The sequence below is a fragment of the Pinus tabuliformis genome, chromosome 8 (genome assembly GCF_031772625.1).
Source record: "Pinus tabuliformis cultivar Carrire ecotype Pingquan chromosome 8, CPIR1, whole genome shotgun sequence".
NCBI lineage: Eukaryota > Viridiplantae > Streptophyta > Pinopsida > Pinales > Pinaceae > Pinus > Pinus tabuliformis.
The window spans coordinates 1814248871-1814266505 of NC_142294.1; the positions used below are offsets into that span (position 1 = coordinate 1814248871).

Here is a 17635-nt window from a genome sequence, read left to right on the forward strand (position 1 = left end):
ATAAAACCCATAAAAATTGTCTATTCAATACTTTACACCAATGATAAAATGTAATTTTTAAATTTAATTACAAACCATTTGTGTTGTGTTTATGGTAGATAGTAATTAATATATAATGTTATTCTTCAAATTATTTATATTTATTGTACATAGTAATTAGTGATATATAGTACATAGTAATTAATAATAGAGTACACAAAATTCAATTCTTGACATCATTACACGATAAGAGGGGAGACATTTCAACGGCGAGCCTTATTTCCACCTCTATAGGAAATTTAATGCCCAACCCTTACAATACCTGCTGACGGTTCAACTCTTGAAATTCTCCCGCAGAAAAGGTATATCAAAGAATAGACTTTGGGGATTTCGTAGGAGCATCCGCAGACTGTTCGATGGTTGAAAGGATATGGAAGATGCTCACAGAAATTGTGAATTTTCTTCTAGTGATGGACCCAGATGATTTCCTTCGCCTTAAACACCAGTTGGAAATTAGCAGCACCAGTACGCTTGCAAGCGCATATTGCCTTCGGTCTGCCCCCCTCAGAGACCTTACAAATGCATGCAAGGAACTAAGGCATCTGGTGCCCAAAGTCATGGGTGTTGAGGCTGATCCAAAGGGTGGACCAAGGCTCCAGGAGGCACTTATGTATTTGTTTCATTCACATGGACTTCCCTCACATAGCACTTCAGGTGCTTATCATGCTGCAATAATACATGTTGTGTTGGCCTTCCAGGCAATAAAAGCCGCGGTGAAAAGGTTTTTCTTCTCATATCAACAGCTGCTAGTAGCAGCCATGGGTAGCATTGAAATGAAGGGTCCATCATATCTAGGTGCTTATGATGCCCTGTGTCAAATATATTTTGAACCACCTTATTTCCCTAGTGTGGATGGTGCAAAGACATTTTTGGGTTACTATTGGCACTAAAATTCTACAACTATGGCGGATGGTACACTGGAAGATCTACAAAAATCTACAGAGAAATCAAGTGAAGTTTACAAGACAAACAACAATGCCTTTAGTTTTTCAAAGTATAACCTCAAATTCATACATACACTTCTTACATTGATAGTTTTGAATACTGTGCATAGAATTATATTGGATATAGGATTAGACTCATTTTTGTTCATCCCCATCAGTAGGAGCAATCAAAAGAACAATGTTAGAAATTTGAACATAATTTTTTTTTTCCCTCTCCAACATGGATGGGATACTAAGGATTCATAGTGTGCAATTCCTCCTCCGTTAAATAGGGTCAAGAGATTGTCCAAAATTAAAAAGGTAATTATTAAAATTATTAAATTTTACGACTTGTTTCTTTTTTTAATTTTTTTATTCTTTACCTAAATTCTATGATGAGTTTAATGATATTTATATAACTCATTATAAATTTTAACATGAAGTGTAGTTTAACGCTGTTATTTTTTTTTTGTTTTTTTTAAGATTTTTTAATTCAGTTTGTGAAACTAAGATAATTATAATTTTAAGTTGTCAAGTTTATTTAATGGAATGCATCATAATTTTTTTGATGCATTAAATCTATTTTATATTTAATCATATTTTTTTGTTTTTTAAGAATTTTTAATTCAGTGTGTGAAATTGAGCTAATTATAATTTTAAATTATTGAATTTATTTAATGGAATATATCATAAAAATTTTAATTTATTAGATCTATATCATATTTAAATATATAATTTAAATGATGGAACATTACAATTTCATCATGGGTCATACTAAAAAATTATCTCTTTAAACTTATTTGAATATTTTCTTCTTCAAAATTAATATGAGTGAACCAACTATCCATGGGTCTTATTGGATCTTGTTCTGATTTATTGATTTAATGATATATAAGATATATCATTATATTATTGATGAGTCATCTTATACGCTGACTTTATCCAATTTTCTCTTATTGACGAAGATAGTTATATATATATATATATATATATATATATATATATATATATATATATATATATATATATATATATATATATATATATATATATATATATATATATATCAATTTTATGGATATATTGATATCATACCGTTACGTTTTTTCCTTTTTGCCTTACCTTTGACGTTTCCACATTACCTGTTTGTGTCACAATAAAGTTGAGTGAGCAATAAGGGGTGAATGAGTATATTCTAAAGGTTGTCTCCTGCTCATCATGTATGCAACACTTTTCATGGTGGGTTTCTACTTTGACAGCGATTTTCTTCCTTTGTAGTTTTTTCTTCAGAAACCATTTTGATGCTTCTTTTCTACAAAAGTGGACATACTTTGTGAGTCAAAACACCAAAACCATAATGAAGTTTGTTCCTTCATACTTTGGTATAATTGGAATAAAATCCATTATGGCCTCTTCCCAACACTCACTTGGTATGGACAATGGTTCTAGTAGACTTCGTTTCTTGATTATTCCTCTTTTGTATTCGAGCTACATTCCTACCATAAATATCCACTCATTTCCAAAGTTTTGAGAAAAAATATTACATAACGAATTTTGGATTGACTAATAAAATATAATTAATATAATTTTTTATCTCTACATTTATTTTGCAAAGTACTTTGATATTTCTTTATACTCTACTTTAATTTCCTTGCACAGGGCCTTGTGTTTTTTTTTTGTGTAAGTAAGCATTTATATTAAAAGGAAAATATAGTACAAAACTTCTGCAACTGCAGAGAACGGGCCGCTAAACAGCAGGCCTAGCTTCAGGAGACAAAAAAGAATAGACGACCCACCTCGCAGGGCGGCAAAGAACCACAAGACTGAAAGGGCAGCCAGAAAGGATAAAATATCCACCTCGGCTCCCAAGAGAAGAAAAGACTAGAGCAGAGCTGAACAAACAGAAACCAGAAGAAGAAGGAAGATCGGTCAAAACCAAAGATTCTACACAACGAGGGTGGAATCATTTGGTCGACCTTTTTTCCCTTTCTTTTTACCTACTTTGACCCAACCACTTGGACTCTGTTGGTTTGGTATGATCAGTAGACTGCGTTGGGCTGAGGGCGAAAGCTCCTTGTCTGAATCCGAAGGAGAAGTCTCATGAGTTCGTTTCTGAGAAAACGGAGGGACTGTGGCTTCCTCATGACAAACCGATGTTGAAACCTGTGGTGGCGTTTCGTCCATAATTTCCTCATCTTCCTCCTCGTCCTCTTCATCTGAGCTGGAAAAGACATCCATTGGGGGAGGATCATGAGGTTTCCAGCTTTTGGATTTTGGCTTAGAATTGGCCTTCTTTTTTTGGGAGGGCATTGAAGGACACGAACTTTGAAGGTGCCCTGTGAGATGACAATTTCGGCAACGAAAGGTTGTATTCTCGAAATCCAGGGATTGAGTCCAATGGAAGTCTCCTATTTTTAGAATGATTTGATCAGGTAGTCCTTTTCTTATGTCTATTTCTGCGCAGATTCTGGCATAGGTGTAGATTCCTTTTAGCCCTCTTGAGGCGTCTGTGTTGAGGAAACGTCCTAAGGAATTACCGATTCCTTCAAAAACAACAAAGTGCCATAGATGCGCTGGAAGATTGGGAAGTCTAACCCAGATTGGAAGTTTGGTGATGACTGCTGTGGATGGATCGAAATCTTGGAACCATGGAGTGAGGAACAATCCCGCAGAATTCCAAAACCATGGGCCTTCAGTTAGGACTCTTTGGTAGTCCTCACTGTCAACAAACAGGGTGATGAAGAAGCCTTTTGAACAGAGAATGACCTTGCAATTGTTGGTCCAATTTGAGTGAATCCATTGATACAGATCTGTTGTGCGAGGCCAAAGACCATTGAACTTGCATATGATGCCTAACTCTGCAAACACCTGGTGACTCCTTTCCAGTGAAGGATGATTTATTTCAATGGATGGGGATTCCTCCAACTTGTCTACTAAGAATGGTTTAGGAGCTTGAGCTGGTGAAACTTTTTCCTTGGGCTTCTGAGCGTGGACGACATCCTTATAAGAGAATGCTGCAGCAGAGGAAGATTGTCCAACAGCTCCCCCTCTCAGTCAGAGGGATAATGTGATGGAAGCATTTCTCTGAATGTTATAACAGGATAGGGGATATGAGTCCTCCAATTGTTTGCCTTCGAGAAGGAGACGCTGAAAGGCTATGGGAATCCTCTCTTTATCTTCCAATATCTGCTTAAGGTCCTGCACTAGATCTGAGGGTCTCACCCACTGCAGCAAAGTTTTTCCGGAGAGGAGCACAATCAGAATCTGATAAGGTGTTGAGTCCTCTGTTTTCTGCTTGCTGCTGTGGTCCTGATTCCGGATAAAACTGGTGCAAGCATAGCCATCTGAGGGTGCAAACTTTGCTGGTCTTGTTAATTCCTGTTCAGAAGAGCAGGCAGAACTCCTCTCTGTATTGTGACCTTGATTGCCGAGAAGACTGGTGCAAGCACAGCTATCTAATGGCTCAATCTATACTGGTTCTGTTATTTCCTGAGCCGTAGAGCAAGAAAAAAAACTCACAGAGTTCATCTTGCCTAGGGATGAAGGACTCCTGAGACTCACGTCTATTGGATTTGTAAGACCATGCTCAGGCCAAATCTCCACTGAGCCTTGTGAGTCATGCCTGAATCCTAAAACCTTTCCAGCACATTCATTCTGAGCTGAGATAGAGATCAGGCCCCTATTTGGGTCCAAATCTCAGAGGGGCTTTTTGTCAAACACTTGCCCCGTAGCCTTCTTGGATCTGAAATGAAGAGGTTGACGATGCTGGTTCTGGATTCCCACGCTCCTAATTTCCCCCACTCTCCAAATCCACTCCCTTTGGACACTGTTGGCCGCTGCAACCGGGGCGCCAGCATCCGAATCTAAGCAATTTCGCGTAGCCAGACCTGCCCTTCGGCACTGGAAGGCCCTTCCTGTAGAGCCGCCGGCTCCTTCTGTCTTCAAACCCCACGAAACAGAGTCCAACACTGGCTTCCGGCTGTTTTCAGAAAGGGCTTTCACCGTGAACCCCTTCGTGCCTGCGTGAGCCCTCGGCCCAAGAGCGTCGGCTAGAATCGTAGAAAAAATCGGAGAACCCCATGCGACTTCTTTAACTCCGCACCGAAGGCCATTCGAGCCAACAACAGAACTCCAATGGCGAGGGAAAGGGCCATCAAGCCTTGGAACGACGGAATCCTGAACCGAATCCATGACTCTTTGCACCAGGGTAAATTTTGCGCTCCCTCGTCAATCCGTCACTCGATTTTCTCCAACTAATTCATAACATCGCACAGGGCCTTGTGTTATTGCTTAGGATGTCATTTAATTTAACTGAATTTATGATAAAGGTATAAATTTTGCCTTTAGTTCTTCAATACTAATTTGTTTTAGTGAGATTGTAAATTTTAATTAAATTATTTATAGTATAGTATAATTTATAAAATACGTTGTTCCTTAATCATATAAGTTTAAATTTAGAACATTGATAATGCATATTGCTTATAATCATTCTCACTCTTAATATCTATAATTTTGCTTAACACTTATCATTTTCTTGCAGATTGACACACGGTTTGCTCGCTTGTGCAGAGCCTAACCCCACGGTTTACAGAGAACAAAAACGATCATTGTAATTTTTCTTTCGTGGGTGACTGGCAACTTTTAGTGAATTTCCTTCACCTCTGCAATTTTTTTCCAGGTAGTTCAGATTGTTTTAATAGTCAGTATTAGTAGGGCAATTACTTAGCCTTTACTTTAAAATTTTTACATTTCACACATAGCTTAATTAAGGGGAAAAGTAAGTGGCCATAATCCACACATTTTTTCAATTTGTTTTGCTATTTTACCCAAGTCACATAACTTAATTAGCAAAGGAGTAAGTGGCCCATAATCCACTCATATTTTTTACTAACCAAATAATTTTTACTTCATTAGCATTGGGACTAGGAACTAGTGTTATTAAAGAAAGGGTGTAGCCCTTGCTTCCCTTGTGTCTTTTAGACGATCTTGGGCTTGCATTTGAAATCTTTCTCAAAGCACTCAGTTTTCCATCTCCCATTTTAGGCTCACATAGTGTAATAGGAAGGAAGTAAGTGGCCCATCAACCACACATTATTTTCTTTGCAGGTAAGGAACAAACATAACTTAGTGTAAGTAGATGATTTTGTAAAGGATCATCGCATATCCACATGACTACAAACTTTGTATGTTCACTTTGTCACTTACACACACATTTCACTACACACACTAAGCTACTCTAAACTTTGAACAAAGGAAATCAAGTGTAAGCACCTTTTGCACTTAGTTTATTTAAGCTTAATTTTTTACATCGTAAGTGAAGGAAGACACCTAAAAGCAATCATAACTTGAACAAACTAAATTTCCCGCCATGGGCCAAAAAATAATTTATATTTTAGGTTAGGATTGTTGGGGGTAGGCATCCAATAAGCTGCCATGGTCATGTTACATTTTGAAACATAGAAGTTGTCTTTTAGGGTGCTTCAAATCCTTCAATCATCCCACGGAAAAGACTACCCAGGCAGCACAGAGACCCGATTCAGAGGGGGTTCGGCTTAGGCTCAGTGTGTGCGATACTATATGGGGCTACCCAACCTGTATAGTGCTCAGTACTGATAACCGATTACCAAGAAGCTAAAGACTCGACTGCCTCCGTGAGACGAAGGTATCCTATTGGCAAAAATTTAGGGCATCTTTCCCTATAGGTGGAGGTGTGGGAAGCACTAAAGCCTCATTCAATACCTTGGTTGATTCTTTTGGCTGTTGGAAGCGTCACCAGTTCTTTTGGGACGTAGCCCCAGTACTTGTCATTTTTTGGCTGCCAGAAGTGTCACCAGTTCTTTCAAGACGTAGCCCCAGTACCTGTCATTTTTTGGCTGTTAGAAGCATCTCCAGTTCTTTCAGGACGTAGCCCTAGTACCCGTCATAAAAGATATCTCTGCAAGGCCTAATTACTTGTACAGTGGAAAGGACGAATAGGTCTTCATAGGACCTTTTATCATATGCAAAACAAATTAAAGCCATTGTCCTTGTTTGATTGATCACATAGCTTAACTTAAAGGGAAAGTAACACTTTATTTTTCATTTTGCTTTATGTATGTAATTTGTTTTTATACATATGCCTCTCCTTGCCACAAAAGTGACACACATTCCATTTTAAGAATACATAAATACTTTACTTTTTCGTATTAAGAATAACAAGACAATGCTACACAAAACATTCCAATTCTTGTTTCACCTGAATATACATTAAAATAGATTCTACAAATAAAAATTGAAACGAAACATTTTTTTATCTGATTTAAAATGAATTATTAGATAATTTGTTATTTATTTTGATATTTTTTGGGTAGAAAAATTGGAGGAATTATCTTTTGTGACATATTTTATGATATGTCCTAATTTTGAGATTTAGAATTTAAAGCCCTGTAAAGTTATTTTAGGAGATGAAATGAGTGAAAATTTTGTGAGCATAGATCTCTTCCTCTTGATGTCGTTTTACAGACCAATTCTAGCTTTCAAACAATGTGAAAATCACCTTAATCAAATTTCATATGCAGAAGATATGCCTCCCACAAGTTGAGCTAACTTGTTGACACGGTGGTAGCAAGTGGATGTTGAATCAATGCCATTACTTAGATATGTGGAGTTAGTCACATGTGGACATTCAAGAAGATCCTAAAAGGTCCAAAACCTTAACACTAATAGTGGCTTGAAAAATGTGAAAACCTTAAACCTTAAATAGTTTCCAAGCTATGTTAAACACTACATCACTAGGAAGAGAAGGGGTTCCATCTTCTTAGGATTGTATTAAAACATAGTTGAGCACAACATCTAGGAGTGGGATTTGAGATCAAAACAAAGGAGAAAGATAATTTGCAACAACGATATAGACAACAATGTCATAGGCAACTCGATAGTCAATACCCCTTTCTTTGTATTTGTATTTCCATAATTAAATAAAAAAGAGTAGAGTATAAGCCTCACCTTCTAATTAGGTTTTCTCTGATATGACATTCCCTGAGTTATATCTTGTATTAAATTATATGATTTCTATATTCATTTACATTTTTTTCTTTTATGGGTTTCAATATTTCTATGTATTTAACACTAACGAAGTGTTGAGACATGTGAAAACCCTAATCTAAAATCATTATCAAGCTATGTTAAACACCAGGTCACTAGAAAGAGAGGGGGTTCCATCTTTCTAGCATTGTATTGTCTCGTGGTTGAGTAGAGCATTTAAGAGTTAGATTTAAGAGCATAACATAAGAACCATTTAGAATACAATGTAAAAAAAAACTCTGTAATAAATACTCGTTTTTTTGTATGTATAGTTTCATAATTAAATAAAAGATAATAGAATATAAGTTTGCTTTTTAATTAGATTTCTTTGATATCATATTTTCTAAATTACATATTTTATTAAATCATATAAATAATATTTCCATTTACTTATTTTTTTATTTCAATTATTTTTAAATATTTGAATAATAAAATAATAAACAAAATTAAAATTCAAAAAATAAATTAAATAATAAAAATTCAGAAATGACAATGCAGGCTATAATAAGTTATTTCGGGTGAATATCTACAATAATTTATATATTGTTTCACAATAACTTAAACTTAAGATTACTTTTTGAACAATTCATTCTAAACTTTCAATACCATGACATCTCATGGTGAAGACCTCTCCAATCTACTTATGTAAAAACCGAGGGGTATTATTAGACTCGAGAAGCCTCAACCTATGCTGTTACACGTAAAAGTTACCTATCTCAATGACTCATTATCATCTTTAACCACATACCTTGAGATCTGGTAAAGGACTCTCCATAATCTACTTAATTAAAAAAAGAGGGGTGTTATTAGGCTAAATAAGCCTCAACTTATGCTTCTAATAAAGCAAAGATGCGGGGTGCATCAACTTATGTTAAGTTCCTCCATTTTTTAATATTAAGTATGTAAGCTAGGGTGCGCAATGATATTGTGGGGACAACTAACTTAACTTGATTCGATGCTTCATTCTTAAATGACAAAACATGGAAATTGTACTAATTATAGTTTTTGGGACCATCAATTGTTGGTATAAGTGACTGCTCCCAAATATCTCATGAAAGATGCTTATATGGGTCCATTAGCATGAAGGACCATTTCACCTTTGAGACATAATTGAATCCCTAAGTGTAGAATTGTAGACTCCTTAATAATTAAATATTTTAAATATTTAATCATAGAGTTCAGGCTTCTGTGATCCATATCAATTTAGAGAGATTTTTCGACGAAAATCACATGGAATACCATTTGTCGACGCGTTTCGAACCAACAAGTGTGGTTCATCGTCAGGACAAGTTGAAGAAACAGATCCAGCTAAGCAAGTTAAATAGGCAGAATGGAGCCTCCTGACCAACGGCTAGTTTGACTCTAGGACCGGGGTCAAAAATATTTTAATAGCTTAGTTGGTAAGAATTAGGACTAAAACATATTATTGAAGGGTACATAGTTCACAAATATTAATAAAAATTAGAAATTAGTTAAATAATGGACCCTAAAAGCAATATATAAAATAATCTTATTTAAAAATATTATTAAAAATTATAAAATAATAATAAATAGATGCATCAAAGACCTAACAAATGTCAAAACGAGGTTAGGTTAGTTAGGAAAAAATTAGTTAAAAAGTCTCAGAAAATAAAAATAATAAAACGAATAAATAAATAAAATAAAAACAAAATAAATAAATAAAATTAATAATTAAGAGGTTAGGTTAGATAGAAAATTAGTTAAAAATGGTAATAATAGAATGAATAAATAAATAAAATAAGAATAAAAAATAATAAATTAGTTAAAAAGACTCAAAAAATATAACGGAATAATAGAATGAATCAATAAAAATAAATCAATAAAACATAAATCAGTTAAAATAAATAAGTTAATATTAAATAAATAATAATAAAAATAATAAATAATAAATAAAATAATAAATAAAAGAAATTAACCCTAAGGAGGAGGGTGGAAACCAACTAGGAAGAGAGAGCAGGGACCCAACATCTACTAACTTTCCAGCCATCATCTCTATTAAGATTCCAAGGCCTTTTTTCAATCTCAAGCGCTTCCCTAAATTTACGATGATGGAAATGCGAAACCCTAGCAATAACACTAGCCTCCTCAATACAAACATGATGATTGGTTTTCTCAGCATGTTCAGCTAAAGCGGAAAACTTAGCTCTCCTAGGTTTAAGGTCCGCAGCGTGTTCGCTAATCCTTTGATTAATGGAGCGACCAGTCTCTCCAATATAGGGGGTCCCACAGGAACAAGGGATCAAATAAACACCTTTCATATCCTTAGGGTCGATAGGATCCTTTACAGATCTTAGGGACCCACGAATGGTGTTCAGGGGCCTGAAGGTCACAGGGATACTATGCTTCCTGAGAATCCTTCCAATTCTATCAGTGGTCCCTTGAACATACGGAAGAAGGACACCTGGAATTCGTTCCTTCAGTTCCCTTTTAGTCAGAGAATTCTTGGAAGCCTTAAGAAAAGCCCTCTGACCCAAGTATCTACTATAACCATTCTCAACAAAGACATCAAGCAGATGGGATTTTTCTTTCTCAAAGCTCTTTTTGTCGGAGATTCTTAGGGCCCGAGTAGCAAGGGTATTGAGGACACCCATCTTTTGAGCCGGGAAATGGTGGGAATTGGCATGAAGATACTGCTCCGTATGAGTTTTCTTACGAAAAACTCGATGGGCGAGGGAACCATCACTATTCTTAGAAATAAGAATATCAAGGAATGGAAGACATCCATCAACTTCTTGCTCCTTAGTGAACTTAATGGCTGAGGATTGATTGTTGAGATGATCAAAGAAGAGATCAAGCTCAACCTGCCCATGAGGCCATATGACATTGGTGTCATCCACATACCTTCTCCACAGCTTAGGCAAGAGTCGAGAAGAGCTAAGAGCCTTGGACTCAAAATCTTCCATAAACAGATTAGCAACAACAGGGGAAAGGGGGGAGCCCATCGCAACCCCACAGGTTTTCTCGAAGAACTCACCTTCAAAACTGAAAAAGGTGGAGTCAAACTAGCCGTTGGTCAGGAGGCTCCCTTCTGCCTATTTAACTTGCTTAGCTGGATCTGTTTCTTCAACTTGTCCTGATGATGAACCACACTTGTTGGTTCGAAACACGTCAACAAATGGTATTCCATGTGATTTTCGCCGAAAAATCTCTCTAAATATTTAATCAATTATTTTATTAAATCATTACTAGTTAATTATAACTCCAATAAGTTGGTTAAACGTTATGTTTTTTTTATTTTAAATGTTTTATATTTGAATATAAAGGAGCGGAAGATATGTACACTTTTATTTTATAAATTAAGTAGTGAAATTTTTGTATCGAAAGAGTTGTTTATCTCACAAATGAGGTCTTATATGTTAATATTTATTTGCTAACTATATTATGCTTTTGAATTATGTTATTATTATTTAAAAATGATTTTTATTACTTAGAAAATTAATAAATTAATTAATGAACTAATGGATAGAAAAATGGTACTAATGGGTAGATTAGGTGCAAATTAACAAAGGCAAGTCTAACACTATCAGCGTTGTTAAAGCGTGAACATCATATGCTTAGCTTATTTTTAAAGTCAATGCACATTAAGTATTAATAGTGTTTTGCATTTGGAGCAAAATAGGCATATTTGAGTGAGGAAGAGTATCATGCTTATGCGAAAAATAGTATTAATGTTATGGAAATGGTGCAATATAGAGGGGAAAGTTAATGGCTATATTACAAACCTAGGGTTTGCAAAAGATACCAAACTTAGGCCCAACATTATCTAATATGTTAGCATATTCAACTTTGGAAAGAAAGGAGGTTTCATTCGAGGTGTGTATGATACTTTTCAAGTTGATAATGTGCAAAATACTAAATATTTAGTGGGGTGTTGTTGATGGTAATGGAAACCACCAACATACAGGGGTGGGTGAAAACATGAAGATTGGTTACACTTTTGTGAGAAACGCCCCCGAAAAATTCACAATCTTAATTTCTTGGCCAAACAATTTTTTTTAATTTTATTTATTTATTAATTTTTCTTTTTTCAGCCGAACTATTATACAAATTCTCAGCAGAACTTTTGGCCATTTAAAATAACACCAATCGTTAAACGAAATTCGACCAAATATATAATTCGATCGAACTATTTGTTCGACCAAACTAGGGTTTTCGGCCAAATTATTTATTCGGACGAAAAAATGTTTATATATATGATGGGTCAGACGTTGCTACATTGTTTTCTGCGTTGTTGATTTATGTTTGTGGCCTATCGAGCTGACTGGAAGTCGATCATTGTAAGCTAACATCTGTTGAGCCGAGTGGAAGTCGAGCGCTGTTGATTTCTGTCTGTGGTCTATTGAGCCGAGTGGAAGCTGAGCACTGTAAGACGAGGTCTGTTGAGTCAAGTGGAAGCTGAGGTATATTGCACCGAGTGGAAGCCGAGTCGAAGCCATTAAGGTCATAATTTAATTATGTTTTTATGAAAATTTTATGATGTTTTTTTGAAATTTTTATGATTTTTTTTTATTTTTTTATGTTGTTTTTTGCTTTTTTGTAGTGTGGTGCCATATGAACTTTGGTTTGTTTCACTCGTCACTAAAAGATTTCTCAGCCTCCTTATCCACCCTCCTCATCCGGACCAGGTAAGTCGCCTGTTGCATGTTTGTATGAATTTTCCCGCATGAGAAACGCAATGTAATTTTATGTAAAGACCAGAATTATGAATGATGAAGGCCAGGGGTGTTGTCATCAAATTTTTTATACAAAATTTATTGTGAGAAATATATGTTTTTTAAAAACTAGATGGCCACATCCAATGTTGATTTTTTTTGGCAGCAACCATTGCTTTATTTTAATGTAAATGTTTTCACTTAATTATTGATTTCACAATCTTACTCATGGAAAACCAATTAGGAATTTCTATTTAGTTTTAATGATAAAAAATTTATTTAAAATTTAAAGAATGATTTGATCGACTTAAAAAATTCCCTTTTCGCTTGAGGCAGGGAGTTGGGCAAGGTGAAGAATAAAGGCACATGATAAAGCAAGATCTAAATATTCAGTGAGCTCGATCTGGCGGCCACCTTTTATTACCTAATTTGCCCACTTTGGAAAGGCCATAGAGAATATGCAAGCGTGGTGAGATTATAATTTTGAAAAGGACATCAATTTGTAATTAATAACAAAACACATCTTTCACTATATCTCATCTTATTAAGATTTAAAAAAACATTAAAATCAACTAAATTATAATTTTATTTTAAATTATTGTTATTAATGTTAATTATAATGTAAACAATAATCATTGAGATTTTTGAAATTTGTTACTAAATGATATACAACCAGTTACGGTTTATTAATTTTTATGTCTCAGGAGCCAAAACAATGTTCTTAACATTTGTTTATAAGTGGAAAAAAAAATTATAGCTAACATCGTTTAAAAAATGAACGGTATATTGAATAAATAACCTACTGAACTCATCAAATGTAGTGACAGAAGTAGGACTATAATTCTTAGGAAACATGCCTTTCTCTCTCTCTATATATATATCAAAGTATAAATTTTACTTCCAATGCTCTTGTTTTTTTAAAAAAAGTTTGATTAGAAAAGTTCAGTAAAATTAGTGCAACCATATAAATTAGACGACTAATAAATATTGATAGACATCAATTCATAATCAATAACAAAACACGCTACTTTAATATATCTCATATTATTAAGATTTAAAAAAAAATTAACTAAATTATAATTTTATTTTTAAATTCTTATTATTATTATTAATTATAAAAAACAAGTAATACAAAAATTAAAACCATATACATTTAGAAAACCAGGTAACAAGGTTTTTAGTAATTGAGATTCACACTCACTTTACCACGGAGATTTGCTAATGTAAATAAGTTTTTTTACAATATCAAAACTTATCAATACTGCATGACCCAAAACCATAACTTGTTTTATACGACACTTGGTTATGTGACATTTTTTTTATTTAGTCAATTTAATTAAAAAGACAAAAAGAACATAAAAATTCTAGAATATTAAATCCTTACCATTAATAATTATTAATGATTCAATTAAAATTCTAAAAACTCTACTAATTTTCTTAACTCACTAATTATTATGTTATAAAGTGGGGTGGTGGGTGACACAAGGGTTATTACAGATCCTATAGGATTAATTGAAAGTGCATTTCTTTGGGTTCTGTTGTGGCCACCAACAACCCCCCTCCTTATTTAGTATTAGCAATAACACTAGGTAAGTGGGGACCATTAGTAAAAATTCAAAAAATTCAATTAAAACTCATGTATTTTACTCCTTAAAGAAAACATCGCATCACGCGAAGAATGAGAGGACATTTCCTTATGAGTAAAATGATAAACTGCGAGAGTGCGACGCGAATTCCATCGCATCGCATACATTAAGAAACACTCACATTGGAAAACTTTAAAAAATCACTGATATCCGATTTGCAATATCGCATATCGCAATGTCGCATAAAAAACACATAAACGATTATAGCAATCCGCGATCTTGCGATAGCGCGATATTGCGATCTGCGATCTTGCGATCGCGCGATACTGCGATCTGCGATTCTGCGATAAACGCGATCGAACGACCCTGCGATAACACATCTTAATGAAAAATGCGATAATGTGACACTACGATGCGAATCGCAGAAACTTTCCATCATAGATTTTCCCCGGCTCAACATTCAAGAAAAGCTGTCCATAAACCAAAAATTGAATACACGCTTTAATGATAATTAATGAATGACACGCCAGTTGTTAATGAAAGACGATTTATGTTTTTTGAAGAGTCAGTTCACGTCAGGTGGCATGTTTTTGTACATCTGTAGAGTGTAAAGCTTTCTTGTCGATTTTTATTATCATTACTCTCTCCTCATGTGTGAACTGCAGGAACGAAAAACAGAAACAACATGAAGCAATGTGCTGGAAGCAATAAAGGAAAAGGGTAAAGCTCCAATGCTCAGAGACAAAGAAAATATGCCCTCATAAGCGGATACCGCATGTAACAGAGCCACAGAGTCGCAGAAAATTGCTGAGCTATCCATTACAGATCTTTCAGTCACAGCCATGGTTGAATGAGTAGTTGAACAATGCTGATATCAACAGGCGGTTTAAAGCTCAAGGTCAGAAGCTCACGAAAGCAGTATGTTTACAAGATTTTGAAGCTTATACCCGGTGAAGGAAAAGGCGCTAAAGGTGAAAAACACATCAGAAAGGCCTGGATCAAAGAACGGAGGCAGTTTCCGATGCGCGATTAGCGCCTAGCTGAGAAAATTGCTCAAAAAGAAAAGTCTCTAACTGCTCAGTCACTTGTAAGCCCGCAAAACGCAAGAAAGCAAAGGCAGAAGCAATTCGAGGATTAACCAAGTGGAACTTGGATTATTACTGGACATACACAGTAAATCTACATAGCCAGAGGATGACTCTCGAGTATATCATCTATTTTGCTTAAAAAATGGTGCCAGCTCTTACCATTTCTGTTTGCTTAGCTCAACCAAAAGCGGAAGACAGTCAGCCCCTACCCAGGCAAATATTGAATGCTCGAAACATTAAGGAGAAAATGCAGAAATAGTTAGATATTAGATTTAATTTTTAGAAATAGTTTTGCTTATAAAAAGGGCGGTCATTTAAACCGTATCCTGAATCTGTGTAATTAAGTTATTTAGTTAGTATTATTTAAACCCTTCTCATGCATTTAGAGAAGGGTCCAGAAATTTATCAAAAACTTGTCCTCAGAACATGCACTTTTTCACCCTCATAGGAGGTTTTGGTGAATGAATGGATCAAGATTTGTTGATGTTTTCATTTGATATCTACTACTGATGTTGCACTTCTGTACTCTTAGTAGATGTTAGAGCAAGGAGAGATAAATCATTGTTGCTTGAAGCTTATGAGTAGGACCAGTCATAAATGGTACTTTTATCTCTTGACCATTTCTGCTTATATGTTAAAGTGATATACAGTTTTTAGTTGTTTATGTATTATTTGCATGAATGCTTGAGTTATCATTTGGCACTTTTGTACGGTGGTAGCTATTTATTTATGTTTAATGTATGAATAACTCATTATGCGATATGCTGTTCACAACTGTTTCGTCTAACATTTTATGTGAAGTGGTTCATCTTAATTGATTTCCTTTCTTATAATCGCTGAATGATCTTTATTACCAGTTGTTATTTGAAATCTCTTTAGATCGCATAATACAAGAATTACATCCCGGGTTAGCATAGATTTAGATGTGTTGTTTATTAGATTACAATAGCATAGAATTAGATTAAAGTTTGAAGTAGAATAGCTTAGGTAGGAACTGTTAGATCAGCAACATCCAATTCTACACACACACACTCATAGATTGGGAAACTGGTCCATTATCCCCAGTCGGACCCGCTATACCAAACGGATAAGGAGCTGCCAACCAAGGTCCGGACCGGGCGGGTATCCCCCTTGTTGTCGACCCGATTTTCGAGACTTCAACATATTTGGCACTAGAAGGAGGGCCTGAACTATGAATGGCAAGTAAATCCAAATCTGAATACCATTCTGAGAGTAAATCGTCCTCATCATCTCCCCCGAATTCCCAATTACATTTAAATCCAGAGTCAGAAGTCGCTCGAGTATCAATCGCTGCTACACACCCTGATATTTCAGAACAATCTACCGTTGAACTTCTTGAAGTCGAATCCCTCATTCACAAACATCAGCGATTTTCCATTTCTCCTCAGAGGTCTGATAAATCTCAAGGCAGCGTGACTTCGCAATACAACCCTTCTCATCCCCTGACTAGGCTAAAGAGTGAAAAGTTTGGCATCTAGCCAACCGAATTACCTCTTCCCACCAGGAAAAGAGCGAGGAAATCACTGCAAGAGTCTGACAGTGAGACTCTTTCGTCAACATCGTCCATCTCAACTACTTCATCGCGAAGTCAACCATCCACACCTCCACTCCAGATCATCGTCCAACCGTCCACTGGAACCCCCACAACCCCTCTTCAATCATCTACAATCATAGTATCCTCATCCTCCCAGCCACAGTGATCATCTTCTGCTCTTTCCTCTGTTAGCAGTTCACAATGGCCCAGTCTCCATGGAATAACCCTGGGGTAGTCTTAATGCCTGCACCCTTGAGTCAAATACCGGCCCATCCTGAGAAATGGCTGCCTCAATTCAATCCCGAGGCAGGCATGCTAGCAGAAGAGCACATAAATAACTTCATGCTTTCCATTAATCTCAATGGAGTTACTAATGAAGATGTTGTTGTTCGGCTTTTTCCCTATACACTGCAAGGAACAGCCGGGTCATGGTACTTTTCATTACCCTCCGGATCCATCACAAGTTGGGACATCTTCCAGGACCAATTCCTAACCAAGTTTGGTGATGACACCTCTACGGCAAAGTTAATCAATGACCTATCCAATCTTAAAGCTGAAGCTAGAGAGCCTATCAAGGATTTCAATTTACGGTTCAACAAAATTTTCAACAAAATTCCTACTGCTTCCCAGCCCAGTGAAGAAGTACGATGCGAATGGTATATCACCGCTCTACCATCGAGCATAGCAATCTTCGTGGATAGGGAAAATA

The 17635-nt window shown here is 35.6% G+C and overlaps 1 pseudogene; it reads left to right on the forward strand.

Moving 5' to 3' along the window:
- Positions 1 to 395: 395 nt before the first annotated feature.
- Positions 396 to 929, forward strand: LOC149243522 (nematode resistance protein-like HSPRO2 pseudogene; annotated as a pseudogene).
- Positions 930 to 17635: the final 16706 nt, after the last annotated feature.